We start from the raw sequence: 19,028 nt of genomic DNA on the forward strand, positions 1-19,028 counted from the left end.
CATGGTCCCATATAACTTCGGACCGCTGGGTGCTTCACACGGTAGAGAGGAGATACTCCATCAAATTCTGTGCCCTCCTGCCCTTTCACCCCCCTTCCCTGTCTCTGTTCAGGGACCCTTCTCACAAGCAACTTCTCATTCAGGAGGTGCAATTGCTCCTAGCACTGGGGGCGGTGGAGGAGGTTCCCCTGGAGCACAGGGGCGAGGGGTTCTATTCATGCTGTTTCCTAATACCGAAGGCCAAAGGTGCCTCAGGCCTATCCTGGACCTGCGCGACCTCAGCAAGTTCGTGAGGAAACTCAGGTTCTGCATGGTCTCCCTGACTTCCATTATCCCTTCACTGGATCCAGCAGACTGGTGTGCCGCCCACGACTTGAAGGACATATATTTTCGCATAGCAATCGCGCACAACCACAGAGAGTTCCTCAGGTTTGTGGTCAATGGTTCCCATTACCAATTTACTGTTCTCCCTTTCAGCCTGTCAGCAGCACCTCGAGTCTTTACCAAGTGCACGGCAGTCGTTGCCGCCTTTCTGTGGCGACATCAGGTCAGGTGTTCCCATACCTCGACGACTGGCTGATCAAAGGCTGATACAGGGCTCAGGTGGCATTCATCAGAGACACCTTTGAGAATCTGGGCCTGATACTGATCGAGGCGAAATTGACTCTGTCCCCAGTCCAGAGGATAGAGTTCATAGGGGCGGTTCTGGACTCAACCCAAGCCAGAGCATTCCTCTCGCAGGAGAGATTCCAGGCCCTCAACGCCATGATCCAAGGTCTCAGGCAGTTCACCACCACCACCACGAGAAATTGTCTCAAACTTCTCAGCCACATGGCGGCCTGTACGTGCGTGGTTCAGCATGCCAGACTCAGGCTTTGACCGCTTCAGCTGTGGCTTGCGTCAGTGTACAGACCTGCCAGGGACAGCTTGGACAGGATCGTGACCCTGCCTCACCCCATCCTTGACTCGCTCCTGTGGTGAACAGACGCTCAGCAGGTGTGTGCAGGAGTTCCCTTTGCTGCCCCACAACCATCCCTAGCACTAGTGATGGACTCGTCAGATTTGGGATGGGGAGCTCATCTGGGGACCACAGGACTCAGGGCCTCTGGTCACAGACAGATCTCCATCTTCATATCAATGTCAGGGAGCTCAGGGCGGTATGTCTAGCGTGTCAGTCATTCTGCCCGTATTTAGCAGGTCGATGTGTATCGGTCATGACGGACAATATGACCGTGATGTTGTATATCAACGAACGGGAGGTGCACGCTCCTTTCCCCTGTGCCAGGAAGCCTTCAGGTTATGGGACTTCTGTATAGAGCACTCAGTTGATCTACAGGTGTCGTACCTTCCAGGGGTCCAGGACGAGCTGGCGGACTGCCTCAGCAGGTCTTTTCACAGCCACGAGTGGTCCCTTCACCCAGACGTTGCATCCTTGGTCTTCCAGAGGTGGGGCTGTCCCCTGATTGACCTCTTTGCCACACGACGCAACAGGTAGTGTCAGCAGTTCTGCTCCTTCCAGAATCACAGTCCAGGCTCCACAGTGGATGCGTTCCTCCTCTACTGGGGGGGGGTCTGCTTCTATACGCTTCCCACCCATACCGCTTTTCCACAAGGTACTGCACAAGGTCCGCAGAGACCAGGCTCGGATCATTCTCATAACACCAGCCTGGCCCCGCTAGCATTGGTACACGTCTCTCCTAGACATGTCAGTGGGAGCCCCGATTACCTCGCTGCTCTTCCCGGACCTTCTCATGCAGGATCACAGGCGGCTCCTGCACCCGAACCTGCAGTCGCTACATCTCACAGCATAGAGGCTCCATGGCTGAATCCATTTGAGCATTCCTGTTCAGAATAAGTTGGACAGGTTCTCCTGGGCAGTAGGAAACCGTCCACTAGGGCCATGTACCTGGCCAAGTGGAAGAGATTTTCAATCTGGTCAGCTCAACGTGACTTTTCCCTGGTGCTAGCCTCAGTGCCCCAGATTTTGGATTATCTCTTCCACCTAAAGCAGGAAGGTCTCCTTGTCTTCTATAAGAGTACACCTAACTGCCATCTCGGCTTTCCATCCAGGGGCACACGGCTGCTCAGTTTTCGCTAACCTCCTGGTCAGTCGCTTCCTGAAGGGCCTCGACAGGTTGTACCCGAACGTCTGCCAACTGGTTCCTGCTTGGGACCTTAACTTGGTCCTCTCTAGGCACATGGGGCATCCCTTTGAGCCTCTAGCAACATGCTGCCTGCTCTACCTTTCCTACAAGGTCGTGTTCCTGGTGGTAATAACTTCAGCCGCGATGGTGTCTGAGCTCAGGGCTCTAACGTCCGAGCCGCCCTATACCATGTTTTTTAAGGACAAGGTTCAGCTCAGGCCCCATCCGGCCTTCCTCCAGAAGGTGGTATCACAGTTCCACATCAACCAAGACATTTTCCTCCCAGTTTTCTACCCCAAGCCTCATGCAAGTAGCAGAGCAGAGGCTGCACACTCTCTATGTCTGCAGAGCGCTGGCCTTTTACATTGAGAGGACAAAACCATTCAGGAAGTCAGTTCAGCTCTTTGTCGCAGTAGCGGACAGGATAAAGGGCCAGCCTGTTTCGACACAGCACACTTCGTCATGGATTCTGGCCTGCATTACCGAGTGCTACAATCTAGCAGGGATCCCAGTGCCCCCAATGACGGGGCACTCTACAAGGGCGCAAGCTTCATCAACAGCTTTCCTGGCTCAAGTCCCCACCCAGGAAATCTGCAGGGCGGCGACATGGTCATCAGTACACCCTTTTGCCTCACACTATGCAATTACTAGGCAGGCCAGAGACGATGTGGCCTTTGTAGAGCAGTACTCTAGTCAGTGGACAGCTCTGAATCCACCTCCTAATTTTGCTAGGTAGGGAGTCACCTGATTGGAATCAACATGAACAAGCACTCGAAGGAGAAAAAACAGTTACTCACCTTCTCGTAACTGTTGTTCTTTGAGATGTGTTGTTCATGTCCATTCCAATACCCACCCTCCTACTCCTCTGTCGGAATAGCCGGCAAAAAGGAACTGAAGGGGTGGCGGGTCGGCAGGGCTATATATTAGGCGCCACGAGGGTGCGACTCCAGGGGGCACCCAGGCCAACCCAACAGATGATGCTAGGGGAAAAATCATCCGGCCAACGTGCACGTGCATGCACTCACACCTGATTGGAATGGACACAAACAACACCTCTCAAAGAACAACAGTTACAAGAAGGTGAGTACCCATTTTATTTGTGGCCTCAAAACACACATGACGTGTTAATAACAGAAACAGCTAGTAACCCTTAGAGTGAATGAATATTACATAGTGCTGACCTTTTAAAGTAGGTTTTGTATTGACTGTGTACTTCTGTTTTAGAGGCATGTTCTAAATGTTAAACATGGTACTAGAGAGACAATGTGGGTGAGATAATATCTTTTATTGGACCAACTTCTGCACTATGTAAAACATGGTACTGACAGCCAGGAATTACTGAGTTCTTCTTCGAGTGATTGCTCCTATGCATTCCAGATAGGTGTGCGCGCCGCGCGTGCACGGCTCTTCGGAACATTTTTACCCTAGCAACTCCGGCGGGCCGGCTGGGCGCCCCCTGGAGTGGCGCCGCTATAGCGCTGGATATATACCCCAGCCGGCCCGTCCGCTCCTCAGTTCCTTCTTTCCGCCCGCTGGTGCGCTCCGTGCCGAAGACGACTGTGGAGCTGATGGTGTCGGCACCGCAGGGGTAAGCGCCGACTCCATTAGGAGCTGCTTCAACCTAATGTCCCGCTCCTTTTTCGTTCTAGGTTTGAACGATCTGCAAATTGGGCACTTATCTGCGCGATGGGCCTCTCCTAAACAACGCAGACAGGAGTCATGAGGATCCCCAATCGGCATGTGCCGCTGGCAAGCCGCACAGGGCTTAAACCCCGGTGTCTTGGGCATAAGCCCGCACTGGTCGGGAGAAGAGGGGCTAAGCCCCCCTAATTCCCCTTAATCTACCTAATTACTAACTTTACTAACTATTTTAACTGACTATATACACTAAATACACAAGGAGAAACAGAGAAGCTAGGGCTGTGGAGGTCAAAGTAGCACTCCACTGTTCCAACTCGGTTCCTCCCAGCGGCTACGAGTACCTATATACACACCCGACTCCGGACTCCCTCGTGGTGCAGTCTGTAAATGACCGGGAGAGGCAGGGGCAACCTGCTCCAGCGCCAAAATCTAAAGACGCATGGCGCATGGATCTGTTGGGCCGGAAGGTCTATTCGGCAGGTGGTCTCCAGCTCCGGATTGCCAACCAGCTAGCTCTCCTTGGTTGCTACACCTATGACATTTTGGTGTTTCTGTCCAAGTTCTCGGAGCTGATCCCAACAGCCTCCCGACAGGAGTTCTCGGCCCTCCTTGAAGAGGGCAAGAAAGCCTCCCAATCCTCCATCCAGGCCGCTCTGGACTCGGTGGACTCAGGAGCCAGAACTCTAGCCTCGGGAGTGACCATGAGACGCATCTCCTGGTTGCAGTCCTCCACCTTGCCGCCCGAGGTGCAGTACACCCTGCAAGACCTCCCCTTTGACACGCAGGGTCTCTTTTCTGAGAAAACGGACTCTAGGATTCAGACCCTCAAAGATGGTCGAATCGCCATCCGCACCTTGGGTATGCACACACCGGCTACCCAGCGGAGGTTGTTCCGGCAACAGCCATACCGACCATTTTCTCAGGCCAGGTCACGGCCTTATAATAGTCGCAGAGGCAGCCTAAACCGCCGTAGACCGTCGGGCAACAGGCGTAACCAGGCCCAGGTGCCCTCGAAGGCCCCTCAAGGGCCTCAGCAGACATTTTGATGGGACGCCCGGGGGCGGCCCATCAGACTCTTTACCGGATCCTTCCCCGTTATTTTGCAACCGCCTTTCCCACTTCTTCCCGGCGTGGTCCCAAATAACAACGGACAACTGGGTACTTCGTACGGTCCAGTATGGTTACCGCCTTCAGTTTGTTTTGCCCCCTCCCTCCCACCCACCTTCCCCGTCCCTCTTCAGGGACCCCTCTCACGAGCAATTCCTCTTGCAAGAGGTCGAGGCTCTGTTGAGCTTGGGTGCCATAGAGGAGGTGCCGAACGACATGTGGGGCAGGGGATTTTACTCCCAATATTTTCTCATCCCCAAGGCGAAAGGAGGTCTCCGACCTATACTAGACCTCCGGGAACTCAACAGGTACCTGCTCAAGCTCAAGTTTCGCATGGTCACCCCGGGGGCCATCATTCCCTCCCTGGATCCGGGAGACTGGTTTGCTGCCCTCGATATGAAGGACGCGTACTTCCATATCGCGATTTACCCTCCCCATCAACGCTACCTGTGGTTCGTAGTCAACGAGGCACACTACCAGTTTGTGGTACTACCCTTCGGCCTTTCCACCGCGCCGAGGGTCTTCACCAAGTGCATGGCAGTGGTTGCCGCCGCCTTCCGCCGTCGTCGCATGCACGTCTACCCGTATCTCGATGACTGTCTGGTTTGCGGGCCATCCCGACAGCTAGTGGCAGGTAAAATGGCCGAGATCCTAGCCCTGTTTCGGTACCTGGGCCTTCTCATAAACGCCGAGAAGTCTACTTTAACTCCATCACAAAGGGTGGAGTTCATCAGAGTGGTCCTAGACTCCAGTTTGGCCAGGGCCTGCCTCCCTCGCCCTCAGCACCAGACGATGGTCTCCGTCATCCGGGACCTGCATGCTTTTCCCACGACAACGGTTCGGTCCTGCCTACGCCTCCTGGGCCACATGGCATCCTGCACGTTCGTGATCACGTACGCGAGGCTGCGCCTTCGCCCATTTCAAAGTTGGCTGGCGTCGGTGTACCGGCCGCACCGCGACCCTCTGGACATGGTAGTCACGGTCACGAAGCCAATCCTCGGTTCGCTCAGCTGGTGGCTGGACCCAGAGGTCGTGTGTGCAGGAGTCCCGTTCCGCCCTCCTCGCCCATCCGTCACCCTTACCACGGATGCCTCGGCGTTGGAATGGGGGGCTCACCTTGGCGACCTACACACCCAGGGTCTCTGGTCACCCCGAGAGCTCTCCCTCCATATCAACGTCAGGGAGCTGCGAGCGATCCGCTTGGCGTGTCACACCTTCCGCGCCCATCTGCAAGGGCGCTGTGTGGCGGTGTTCACGGACAACACGACGGCGATGTTCTATGTCAACAAGCAGGGCGGAGCTCGCTCCTCCCCACTTTGCACGGAAGCGATGCTCCTGTGGGACTTCTGTGTAACCCACTCGATTCACCTGGCAGCGTCCTTTCTTCCAGGATTGCAGAACACGCTGGCCGACCATCTCAGCAGGTCGTTCCTCGCCCACGAGTGGTCCCTTCGTCCAGATGTGGTGCTCACAATTTTCCGGAGGTGGGGGTTTCCCCAGATAGACCTGTTTGCCTCCAAGGAGAACAGGAAGTGCCACCGGTTTTGTTCTTACCAGGGTCGCTCCCGAGGCTCCCTGTCGGACGCATTCCTCTGCTCCTGGACGGATCACCTCCTCTACGCCTTCCCTCCGTTCCCACTCATACACCTGGTGCTACTCAAGCTTCGGAGGGACAGAGCCCGCCTCATTTTCGTCGCTCCGGCCTGGCCACGGCAGCACTGGTACACTCTGCTGCTCGAGCTCTCCGTTCGGGATCCCATTCCCCTTCCGTTGTGGCCGGACCTCATCACGCAGGACTTCGGCAGACTCCGCCACCCGGACCTTCAGTCCCTCCATCTTACAGCTTGGTACCTGCGTGGTTAACCCACGCGGAGCGGGACTGTTCGGCGGTGGTGCAGCAAGTCCTGATGGAAAGCAGGAAGCCTTCCACTCGCTCAACCTACCTCGCGAAATGGAAGCGATTCGCGCTCTGGTGCGATCACAGAGGCCTTAATCCCTTCCTGGTCCCTATTCCTACGATCCTGGACTACCTCTGGTCCCTTAAGGAACAAGGACTCGCAGTCTCCTCCTTGAAGGTACACCTGGCAGTCGTGTCCGCCTTTCGGCCATCCATAGGAGGTCGGTCCATCTTTTCCAACCAGATGGTTTCCCGCTTCCTTAAGGGCCTGGACCGCTTGTACCCGCCGATACGACGTCCTACCCTGTCCTGGGATTTGAACCTGGTTCTGGCCAGGCTTATGGGAGCACCCTTCGAGCCCCTGGTCACGTGCTCCCTGCTCTATCTCTCGTGGAAAACGACCTTTCTCATCGCTATAACGTCAGCAAGACGAGTTTCCGAGCTCCGTGCCCTAACGGTTGGTCCACCGTATACCGTCTTGCACGGAGACAAGGTGCAGCTTTGACCACACTGGGCCTTCCTCCCTAAGGTGGTGTCGGCCTTCCACCTCAACCAGGATATTTTCCTTCCGGTCTTCTTCCCGAAGCCGCATGCCTCACCTCGTGAGCAACAGCTTCACACCCTGGACGTCCGCAGGGCCCTCGCTTTTTATATAGAGCGGACGAAGCCCTTCCGGCATTCGCCCCAGCTGTTCGTAGCGGTTGCTGATCGCATGAAGGGCGAGCCGGTCTCCTCCCAAAGGATTTCCTCCTGGGTGACGGCATGTATCCGGACATGCTACGAGCTTGCTCGTGTGCCAGCACGCCGCCTCACCGCTCACTCTACGAGAGCGCAAGCCTCGTCTGCCGCCTTTCTGGCCCATGTCCCCGTCCAGGACATCTGTAGAGCGGCCACCTGGTCTTCTGTCCACACCTTCGCTTCCCACTACGCGTTGGTGCAACAATCCAGAGACGATGCAGCCTTTGGCTCAGCAGTCTTACACTCTGCCACGTCTTACTCCGACCCCACCGCCTAGGTAAGGCTTGGGAATCACCTAACTGGAATGCATAGGAGCAATCACTCGAAGAAGAAAAGACGGTTACTCACCGTTGTAACTGTTGTTCTTCGAGATGTGTTGCTCCTATCCATTCCAGACCCGCCCTCCTTCCCCACTGTCGGAGTAGCCGGCAAGAAGGAATTGAGGAGCGGATGCGCCGGCTGGGGTATATATCCAGCGCTATAGCGGCGCCACTCCAGGGGGTGCCCAGCCGGCCCGCCGGAGTTGCTAGGGTAAAAATGTTCCGAAGAGCTGTGCACGCGCGGCGCGCACACCTATCTGGAATGGATAGGAGCAACACATCTCGAAGAACAAGTTACAACGGTGAGTAACCATCTTTTCTAATCCCAGCTCTGATATTAAAGCAATCCATGGGGCTTTGCAAATCACTTAGGACCAAATTCTTAACTGTAGTGCCTAAAGTTAGGCATCTAAAATCTCATTTAGGCATTTAATTAAATGTCCCAATTTTCAAATGTGCCAAGCAGAGGAGACTCACATTTGATGTATTTCAGTTCCTAATTTTAGGCATTCAAGTTTGAAAACTGTGGTTGAGATTTTCAAAGCAGTGTAAGGGATTTAGATACTTTCCCCATTTAAAATGTTTTAAGTTGGAAAAGTGTCTAAATCCCCTTGACTGCTTTGAAAATCCCAATCTTTGGCTTTACCCTCTCTCTACCTCTCTTTCCCCATTTGAAAAATCAGAATAATATTTACCTACCTTGCAGAGGAATAAATTAATGTTTGCAAAGTGCTTTGGAGATGGAAGACATTCTATAAGTGCTCTTTAGTATAATGATAACACAAATCTGCAGGTATCCTTTGGGTGCTGAAGACGTATATACATATCTGCCACAGCACACTTAGGGTTAATGAACTTCATTTGATATTATGCAGTCGTTATTTGGTGGTGAATCAACTTTCTCTTACCTGTGTGAAGTTTTCACTGATCGTGTCCTCTTGATTTGAGGAGCTGTAGATCTCAATTCAGATGAGTACAGTGGAACTTTTCCATCCAGGTTCTTGTGATTATTTCTGATGGCAGAAATAGCTAAAGAGAATCACTGTAAATACCCATGAACCTTGGAATCTATAGTCAGGAACTATTTGGTTTTGCTATTATTTGATTTTTATCATTTAAATTCTGTTAAGAATTATTTTGTTTTTGTTGTTGTGTTGGCTGCAAAATAAGTGGTGAAGTATGTGGGGTTTTAGCTGCCAGAAATAAGAACATTACTGTTGGGTTCTGTATGAAGACTGGGGGATTGTTTTCTCTGGGGAAAATGCTTAATACATTTCCCCCCTTAAATTAAATTTAAAAATCTTTATCAGAAAAGTTGCATGGGAGAATTTTCATTAGAATATAAGAATTCCCAAGTAGGTCAGAACATGAATCTATCTCATATGGTACCCTGTCTCTACCACTGACTCTGTACCATATGCTTCCATGCTATAATTCCATACTGGACAATTAGGGCCTGATCCAAAACCCTTTATAGTTAGCGGGGTTCTTTCTTTTTATTTCACTACATAGTGACATTAAACACTTGGCAAGGTGAAAGCCCAAGGGCTAGGAAAGGTTCTTATCCAAGCATTCTTCACAAGCCCAATCCTGCAAGGTGCTTAGCACCCTCAATCCCATTGACTTTGGTGGACGTTGAAGATGCTCTGCACTTTCATAAAATGAAACAGTTTGTTTAAGTGCCTAAATATGGATTTGGTTTCTAAGTTCAAGCACTTAGGTTTGAAAATGTTAAGGGACTTGACTAAGGCGACACAGTGAGTGAGTGGCAGAAGATAAAATAAAATCCAGACACTCTGTCTCCTGGTCTCCTACTCTAACCATTAGATCATGCCACCCTTACATTTAACTGTATTATAGTAGTGGCTAAAAATCCGACCAAGGTTCAGGGCCCCATTGAGATTGTACAGATAAGAAATAAAAAAGACAGTCTGTGCCCAGGAGAGTCTCAGTCTACATGCCAGATACAGTGCAGCAGACAGACAAAACAGACAAACAGGGTGGAGGTGCGGATGGGAACCCTATGGAGGGTCACAAAGGTGAAGTGATGTAATTGCAGTGACGAACTAGCAGCAGCTTTTTGAAGTGGCATGATGGGGGTCAGTGTGACTGTCATCAGGACCCTACAGGAATGGATTACAGTAGTTGAGGTGCAAGATGATGAGGACTGAACAATCCATGTCAGTGCTGTTATCTGTGTGATGCTGCTCCTTAATTTTAGAAAAACACTAGTGTTTATATCCTGTGCATTCCTGACTTCTGGAGTCTAGAAATAGGACCTGTTCTTAAGTGTGCTTATAATACTGGGAGCTTGCTGTATGCTATACCCACCCTTAGAATGATCCTTACAAACAGAAAGCACTCCAATAACAGTGACTGTGGTTTTGCAGACACAGATGGTATCACCAGACACAAATATCTGTCTTGGCTACTGTGTGTAAAGTTCTGTGCTGGGAATGGAGTTAGAGAATGCTCCATCTGCTATGCTCGTTCAGTTATTAAAATGCATTTGGAGACCTCTCTGGCTTTCACTTGGATTTGTACCATTAACTTTTAAAAAAAATTCTATATAGTGAGGTTATTATTTGCCCATAAATAAATGACTAATATCTGAGCGAGAACCTAGCAAACTGCAGTAGTTGGACAGCCATATTAGATAAGAACTAAAATAAAATATAAAAGATTTTCTAAACACCACCTCTAATTTAAAAGAATAATAAGATACAAGTAGGTGGGGGACTGAATAGCTAAGTGATAAAGTGTCTTTCATTCTCTTTCTCACTGATTTAAATTCAGGCCAGGTTAATAGAGTTTGAACGTCGTTACAATGTGATGCCTGTTCTGTGGCTTATATTAAATGAGTTTAGGAGGTCTCAGTCCAGCTTCTAGTGAACAGGTGTTCACATCACAGAAAACACTACCAAATATTGGCACGATCTGCCTGCATTGGTCACATTTTCAGCAGAGAGGCCCCTGGGTTGTATGGACATATAAATTGACGACTCTTGTGCCGTAGAGGTGTCCCCTGCAGGTCAGGGTAGACAGCATAGGAAGGGTGTGCTGCTGTTGCTGCCCCTTTTGTGGATACATGGGGGAATTCGATTTCCAAGGTTATCGGTTTGGCACCTTCCATCACCACTGACACCCACATTTAAAACAAAACAAATCCCTGACAATTTTTTGAAGAAGATTTTCTGAATAATAAACCTGAGTAATTAACCAAGAAGGACTCTGCCATCTTGGCAGTGTGATGACAGAGTTTGAGCCCCAGGAGAGACCATTCAGAATCTGAATGAATGCTTTGCAAAAAAGCAAGAGATTTTCAGAGCTTTTATGAGAGTAAGGACTGTGTTTTAGTAGTACACCTCTACCCCAATATAACGCTGTCCTCGGGAGCCAAAAAATCTTACTGCGTTATATCGAACTTGCTTTGATCCACCGGAGTTCTCAGCCCCGCCCCCTTGGAGCACTGCTTTACCGTGTTATATCTGAATTCATGTTATATCTGGTCACGTTATATCGGGGTAGAGGTGTATAAGAAATGTATAAATATTATGGGCCAGATTCTTTGCCCCTCTCTCCTCCTTTTGCACTACTCAAGTGATGTGACGAGGGCAAAAACTGCTTGTAGATCCTAGCTGGAGATCCACCTGGCATAGGGGAATCCTCAGTGAGCACAGAGCCATCATAGCTGGTGCCTGAACCAATCAGCCCCTTTAGCCCAGCATAGGGGCTGGGAAGGGAGCATGGTCAGTGTGAGATGGGCTGACCTCCAAGCTGGATTCCGTCTCCTATAATGCACGATGGCCATGAAACTGCCTTGATGTAACCCACCCTTCACCAAGAGGGGAGACTGTGGAACATCATGGGAGATGTCGTTGACTAGAGAGCCTGTCCTATGGAAATGAATGGAAGCAAAAGGCATCTGAACTACAACTCCCATGAGGCATTACAGCAGCATTTCTGACTTGGGTTTTCTATTTTTCACCAAAAACTAAACGTTTTCCATGAAGGAGGAAAAAAACTTAGTTTACAAACAGTTGAAATATTAAGCCACTGTTAAATCTCCCCCAAAAGATGGAATAAATAGTAACTTGCCTTATGAGTATTCTGAAACTCTCCTGGTTGTGTTTGTTTTCATATCCTGAGCTTCACCTTCTGTGTTAAACTGTGAGTCTGATCCTGCAAACCTTTATTTGTATGAAGTAGTCCCATTGAAGTGAATGGGACTAGCTAACTGAATAAGGATTACTTACATGAGTAAATATTTGCAGGATTGGGCCCTATATCATTAGACTGGCAAGACTATTTGCCAGGTAGTAGTAATAGAGACCCTAGCACCATTCACAGTTATGGGTGTGGTGAAATAGTGACAGATGTTTCTAAAAACTGTTGAGAAAAATAATTTTAATAGATTTTGTGTTGGGGGAAGAGTTCCTAAGGGTTAGGGACCCACAACTGCACTTTGTGCTTTAGAAAATTTCCCCTTTACTTAATAATTGACCTTAGTTATTATAGAATAAATCACTGCTGTCTTTTGTTAAAAAAAAGATGGTGTCTCCCATACAAATAATTCACCTATCCACTAAAATAAGATGCTGGTCTGATTTCATACCCTGTATCAGGGTCAGTTTTATTCCTCCTCTTTTAGGCTATGTTTCATCAGTATATCCCAATATATTCATCCCTTTGCTGAATAGGGATAGATTTAAGCATGTGATTAAATGTTTTGCTGAACTAGAATCTAATTATGAACTGGGGTGTGCCTCTAGAGGCAGAAATTTGTCCACTGTGTGGAGGGGCTGTTAATGGATAGTGGAACTAGTGATCCTGGAATACAGGCTGACACTATATTCAGCATGCTGTATTTCTGATGATGCTCTCTCTATATTGTTTATGAATTGCTTTTGGTATGAAAATCAGTTATATGACTATAATTATTCTAAGTAAAAGAATATTAGGCTGATAGGCAAAAGTTCTTATCCACACCCATTAGATAACAAAGCATTTCAAACATGAGTGAACAGTGTAACACTGTTGCAAAAAAAGCAAACATCATTCTGGCATATATTAGCAGGATAGGATTGCCAACTTTCTAATCGCACAAAACCGCCCCTTCCCCAAGGTCCTGTCTCCCGCTCACTCCATCCCCCCTCCCTCCGTCACTTGCTCTCCCCCACACTCACTCACTTTCACTGAACTGGGGCAGAGGTTTGGGGTGCGGGAGGAGTTGAGGGCTTCAGCTGGGCATGTGAGCTCTGGGGAGGGGCCAGAAAGGAGGGGTTCAGGGTGTGGGAGGGGCTCAAGGCTGGGACAGGGGTTGGGGTGAGGGAGAGGTGCGGGGTGTGGGCTCTGGGAAGGGGTTTGGGTGCAAGAGGGGGCTCCGGGCTGGGGCAGGAGGTTGGGGTGCGGGAGGCGGTTTGGGGTGTGGGCTCTAGCTGGGCAGCGCTTACCTCAGGTGACTCCCAGAAGCAGCTGGTATATCTGTTTCCTAGGCAGAGGGGCCAGGGGGCTGTGTGCACTGCCCACGCCCGTAGGTGCCACCCTCGCAATTCCTGTTGGCCGCGGTTCCTGGCCAATGGAACTGTGGAGCCGGCACTTAGGGTAGGGGAAGCGCGTGGAGCTCCTGTGGCCACCACTGTGCCTAGGAGCCAGACATGCTGACTGCTTCCAGGAGCTGTGCAGAGCCAGGGCAGGCAGGGAGCCTGTGTTAGCCCCGCTGTGCTTCCGACTGGAGTTTTAGCAGCCCGGTTAGCGGTGCTGATCAGAGCCGCCAGGGTCCCTTGTTAACTGGGTGTTCCAGTCAAAACCTGGACGCCTGGAAGCCCTATTGCAGGAGTGTTGTAAGTAAGACACGAGAAGTAATTCTTCCACTCTACTCCACTCTGACTAGGCCTCACCTGGAGTATTGTGTCCAGTTCTGGGCACCACATTTCTGGAAAGCTGTGGACACATTGGATAAAGTCCAGAGAAAAGCAACAAAAATGATTAAAGGTCTAGAAAACATGACCTATGAGGGGAGATTGAAAAAATTGGGTTTGTTTAGTCTGGAGAAGAGAAGAATGAGAGGGGACATAACAGTTTTCAGGTATATAAAAGGTACTTACATGGAGGAGGGAGAAAAATTGTTTTCTAAACCTCTGAGGAGAGGACAAGAAGCAATGGACTTAAATTGCAGCAAGGGCGGTTTAGGTTGGACCTTAGGAAAAGCTTCCTAACTGTCAAGGGGGTTAAACACTGGAATAAATTGCCCAGGGAGGTTGTAGAATCTTCATCATTGGAGCTCTTTAAGAGCAAGTTAGACAAACACCTGTCAGGGATGATCTAGAAATACTTAGTCCTGCCATGGGATTAGATGACCTCTTGAGGTCCCTTCCAGTCCTACGATTGTATGATTTGTTCTCAGATTAATGCATTAATCTCAAACACCATATTATATAAAGCTCACAGAACTTGCAGTATTACAGAGCCGGCAGAAATAACCATCAATATTTCAAACAGATATTATTGTCACAAAGATAAAGATGTGTGCTGCACTTTGAGAGGTACCAAAAGGCCCTTATGATCAGTATTTGCCAGGGTAGAATGGGCTTGTTTGCTGCACATTGGCAATTTGGCACATTCCCTCAGGACTGCTATTTTAGGCACATTTCTTTTTTTTAAAAGGACTTATTTGGTTCTTAAAGCTCAATGGGAACCTTTTAAATGTATATCGAGTATAAGCTCTGGTGCTGAGGTCTACAGGCAGCCTGAATTTATAGCGCTGGGGTATACACAGCAAAGAAAAACCTGCAGCTGGCCTGAGCCTGGAAGTCGACACAGCAATGAAACAGCCCCACAGCCCAAGTTGGCTGGCACAAGCCAGCCACAGGTTTTTCTTTGCTGTGTAGACATACCTTGAGAGGCATGAACTTCTCCAGTTCCTCTGTCTGGTTAACACCAATATCTTATGGCAGGGATTGGCAACCTTTCAGAAGTGCTGTGCCGAATCTTCATTTGTTCACTCTAATTTAAGGTTTTGCATGCCAGTAATACATTTTAACATTTTTAGAAGGTCTCTTTCTATAAGTCTATAATATATAACTAAACTATTGTTGTATGTAAAGTAAACGAGGCTTTTAAAATGTTTAAGAAGCTTCATTTAAATTAAAATACAGAGCCCCCCGGACCGGTGGCCAGGACCTGGGCAGTGTGAGTGCCACTGAAAATCAGCTCACGTGCTGCCTTCGGCACCTGTGCCATAGGTTGCCTACCCCTGTCTTACGGTCTACATTTAAATGACTATTTCCTTACTAGTCACAGCACACAAGAAGAGGAATAATCATACTGTGAAGATTCGCACAATCCACTGTGAGCAGCATTTTATTTTGGCATCACGTGTGGGTGGAGTTTGGATTGGTGGCAGTGCTTGGGAAAGTACCACTACTTATTAATTTCCAATCTGAGCTGTGGGTGTGTGTGTCCAGAAAGTCTGGCTCTGCAGTTGCTGTACAAAATATGGGGTCAGCCTACGCACACCCAGAAAATACAGGCTTTCTCTTGTTATCCCCATTTTGTTTTTGTCTGTCTGAGATAGATCATTAGCTCTTCAGGGCAGGGATCTCATCTTTTAAGTGCTCTTAAGTACCTTGTGTGTATACCATACTTAATGAATAATTGGCCAAACTTATCAGGCCACACTCAACTTGATGGCATTTCTCTGTCTATTATGTGATAACTTTTGAATGCCACATTTGATCAGTTCCAAAATTGCACAGAATGTTCTAGGCGTTAGTGGCTATTGATTTTGGGGAACACCAAAAGGGAGAAAATGGGGGACACATGGATCTCCTGCCATCCTGTTAGCACAGCCACAGCTTCCAGCACCTCTGCATTTGTCTGTAATCAAACAACTTGTTGATAGCACCCGTATCCCTTTCCAATATGACAATACCACAATCTTATCTCTACCAGTCCTCCCAAATGAGTTTAACATGTTGACAGTTTGAATGACTAATTTTCCAGACAAATAATAATGGGGGAGGGAAGGGGAGGCATGCACACAGGCCCTGGAGTTGGGGGAGATTGTAGGACCTTGGTCTGGGCGGGAGAGGGAATAGGGATACACAAAACCCCTGGCGGGGAGGTTTGAGGACTCTGGTATGGGGGGAGAGGGGCATGTGGAACCCACACAGAGATCTTGGCTTCGGGGGACAGGAGGGACACAGCCCCAGGCATGAAGGAGGGGTGAAGGGAAGAGTTGCAGGGAATTCCTGAAATAGAGTGGAATGGGAGGGTGGCAGACAGGGAACTTGTGGAGTGGAATGAAGGGATACAAGGAGATGCTAGTGTATGCAATGAGCAGCCTTCAGAAGCTATGAGGTGTGGAACCTCCTAATTATTAATTGTCTTGCTGTAAGTGGTGCTTTGATTTAATCAGATTTAGAAGAAAGCTTGGCTGTCTTCTATAGGAAAAGCTGGTTACGGTGGCTCTAGCTGCTCTGTTCCTGACTTGTGCAGTATGATAGGAAACAGAATTAATGTCTGTTGAAAACGATGTCCTGGATGGCCCACTGTCCTGATAATGGTAAATGTTACTGATCTTGCACATCCTGCCCAGCAGGAGGTGTACATGCCTCCTACCATGTGGGAGAGTCTGGTTAGGTTTCCTGGTGGGATCCCTTATTTACTGGGGGTGGGGTGGGGAGGGAGACGGAAGACGGTATGAAAAGCATCATGTCATGCAGGAGAGACACTAATAGCTAGATTTCCTGAGCATGAAGAATGCTGGTGAGCTGGGTTCAATTTTCCCTTCCTGCTTCTTGGAACCACTGTGCAGCCTGAATTTTATGTCCTACTTACAAACTAATGTCTTCTTTGGTCCAAATGAAGGGAAAGGTGGGCTGCAGTACATGAAGGATTCAGCTTTGCGGGACTTGAAGCAGTGCTTAGAAGGGAGACCCTGGAGGGAGCTATGTAGCTGCTCTCTTTGGGCACAGGGATAGCCACTGCCATGTGGGGCCTTTTAGTGCACTCGTGTTGAGGGTGGGGTGGAGTACAGGAAAGCAAAAGGGGTTGGAAGTGCAGGCTCCATGTCTCCTGGGTGACAATGGTTTCTTTTGTCTTGTGGTGTAATTTGTGGCTTTCAGTTACAGGGAGTTTGTGTCACTCAGTGGGTCAGGCAGTTATTGACGATTCTCTTAAAGGTACCTATTGTTTCCTGTTTTCTACCATGTCACATTTTCAGATGCACTAAGTAAAGGCCACAGTAACAAGGGGAGATGTCAGGAGCTGTGCGTTTAGGATCCACCATGAGCTTTGGCAGCAAGAGTCAGCTCCCTTGGAAGTATCAGTGTAATTATTAATGGGCTGTGTGTGTGAGCTACCTCGTTAAGAAAGACATTACTGTTAACAAATAAACCAACTGCCTCTCTTATCTCCCCCTCACGAATGCCTTGTGCCTCACAGAACACAGAGCACCAGCCACTGCTTGTTTTAAAAAAAAAATCCAACAAATAAACAGAAAGCTATGGCCTGCTTCTGCTCTTTGGTTTGGCACTTGTAGTTGGCTCATGGTTTTGTGGTATTCGGTTTCAGGCTTAGGGATTTCAACCAGCCGGGGTTTGCTTCTGGGAGGAAGGAAGAGTGAGCTATACTTTTCTCATTGGCCCGAACAAAAACAGAAGCATCTGCTGGGGTTTGGGAGTGGTTTATGGGCTGAGCTTAGTGGCAGGGGAGTCCTTGTAATGCCAGAGGGAATAGAGCTGTGTGCTGTGCTGTACTTATAACGAAAGAAAAGGAAGGAACTGAGCTCAGGGTAATGAACTCGTGTGTGTGTGTTTGCTTGTGTGTCTGCGTCCCTGAGTTTCTATGCATGTGCCTCTGCATCTCTCTGTTCTCAAGTGTGTTTGTAACTCAGTGTTTGTTTCTGCCTTTGTTTCTCTACATGTGTCTCCTGTGCTGGTGGGCTTGAAGCTGTGAATGTGGATTTGTGTGTCTGCACATGGTATCTGTGTTTGCTTTGAATCTGTCTACATGTTGTCCCTGTGTTTGCCTAAGGGTTTTTCTCCATCAGTGCTGTTTCAGTATTTGTTGTTCTGTTTGCTTGTGAGTTTGTGGGTCTCTGTATGTTGTCTCTATGGGTACTACATTTCCCCAGATCTTTTCAGAAAGAAAAATATAATAGTGCATCAACTAACTGTTGAACAGTTTCAGGATACTAGAGAGAGCACAAAATAAACTCTAGCAGGGAAGGGAGGGTTTTAAAAAAACTAGATTATAAGAAGCTGCATATTTTAAAAACCCAACCAGGGGTGTGTAGTGAGATAAAGTTGAGTCTGCAGGGACTGGAAATTACAGCACTTGTGAAGAAACAAAGCTTGATTAATTGTTTGTGCTTGTATTGGGTGTGTGTGTGTAAAACTCTGACAAGATTCTCTCTCTCTTTCTCTATGTCCTACTTGAAAGTGCGTTCCTACATTCACATTACCTGCTCCGGCCCAGAATGCTTAAGGCAGAGACTAGAGCTGTAACTGAAGGAAGCAGAGTAGATGTTGTTTCTAGTTTCCTTTCATCGCGGACATTTTGTTGTGGAAAAACCTAAAAACTTGATCTCTCTCTAACCAAATTAGCAGCCGTTAGTGTTGAGAAGCTGCCAGCTGAGGTTAGAGTCGTGTCTGTGTAAGATTAGCTGTAGCATGGAGCTGTGCTGAGGAGACCATGTGACTGCAGTGTACATTGGAAGAGGAAGCTGTAGAGGTCAATGCAAAGGCATTGTGCCAGAGTCTGGCAACAAGGGAGATTGCTGTATGGCGGCAGATCGCTTTTCAGACTCCTAACGCTTCCATTAACTGTTTGGTGTTGGACAGAAGCATCCCTGTTAGATTAACAACAGAAATTTAAGGCTGGAATAACTCATTTGTGATTGGTTTCAGTTGTGGATGGAAAGAAAAACTGATCTTTCCAAATGCTTTGTAGGTTTTATTAACCACCGCTTGTGGATCTTTCACTGAATCAACCTTTCTTGGGAATGGAAATTATTCTGTTTAGAGGAGGTTCAAGACATGCTATTAAAAGAAAAAAAAGTCGAATGTTTCCAGCTATCTCTGCATCAGTGTGTTCTCATTTGCAAAGCTCATTTTGAGCATTTTGTGGTTTAACTGGAAATTTAATTTATATTTTTTCCACCTTCAATACAAAGAG

General features: G+C 48.6%; 1 protein-coding gene across 14 annotated transcripts in view; it reads left to right on the forward strand.

Moving 5' to 3' along the window:
* Window positions 1-19,028, forward strand: part of KDM2B (lysine demethylase 2B) — a 196,888-nt gene that overhangs the window by 62,041 nt on the left and 115,819 nt on the right. Inside the window, exon 1 of one of the 14 annotated variants that reach the window (XM_039505283.1) lies at window positions 15,179-15,197. The exons of 11 other annotated variants lie outside the window; for them this stretch is intronic. The gene's annotated coding sequence lies outside the window, so the exon portion shown is untranslated. Of the gene's footprint in view, window positions 1-15,178; window positions 15,198-16,394; window positions 16,414-17,543; window positions 17,644-19,028 lie in introns of those variants that run through there. 2 more of the 14 variants (XM_039505284.1, XM_039505280.1) reach the window with 2 other exon arrangements.

Source organism: Mauremys reevesii, linkage group 18, assembly GCF_016161935.1.
Source record: "Mauremys reevesii isolate NIE-2019 linkage group 18, ASM1616193v1, whole genome shotgun sequence".
Taxonomy (NCBI): Eukaryota; Metazoa; Chordata; order Testudines; family Geoemydidae; genus Mauremys; species Mauremys reevesii.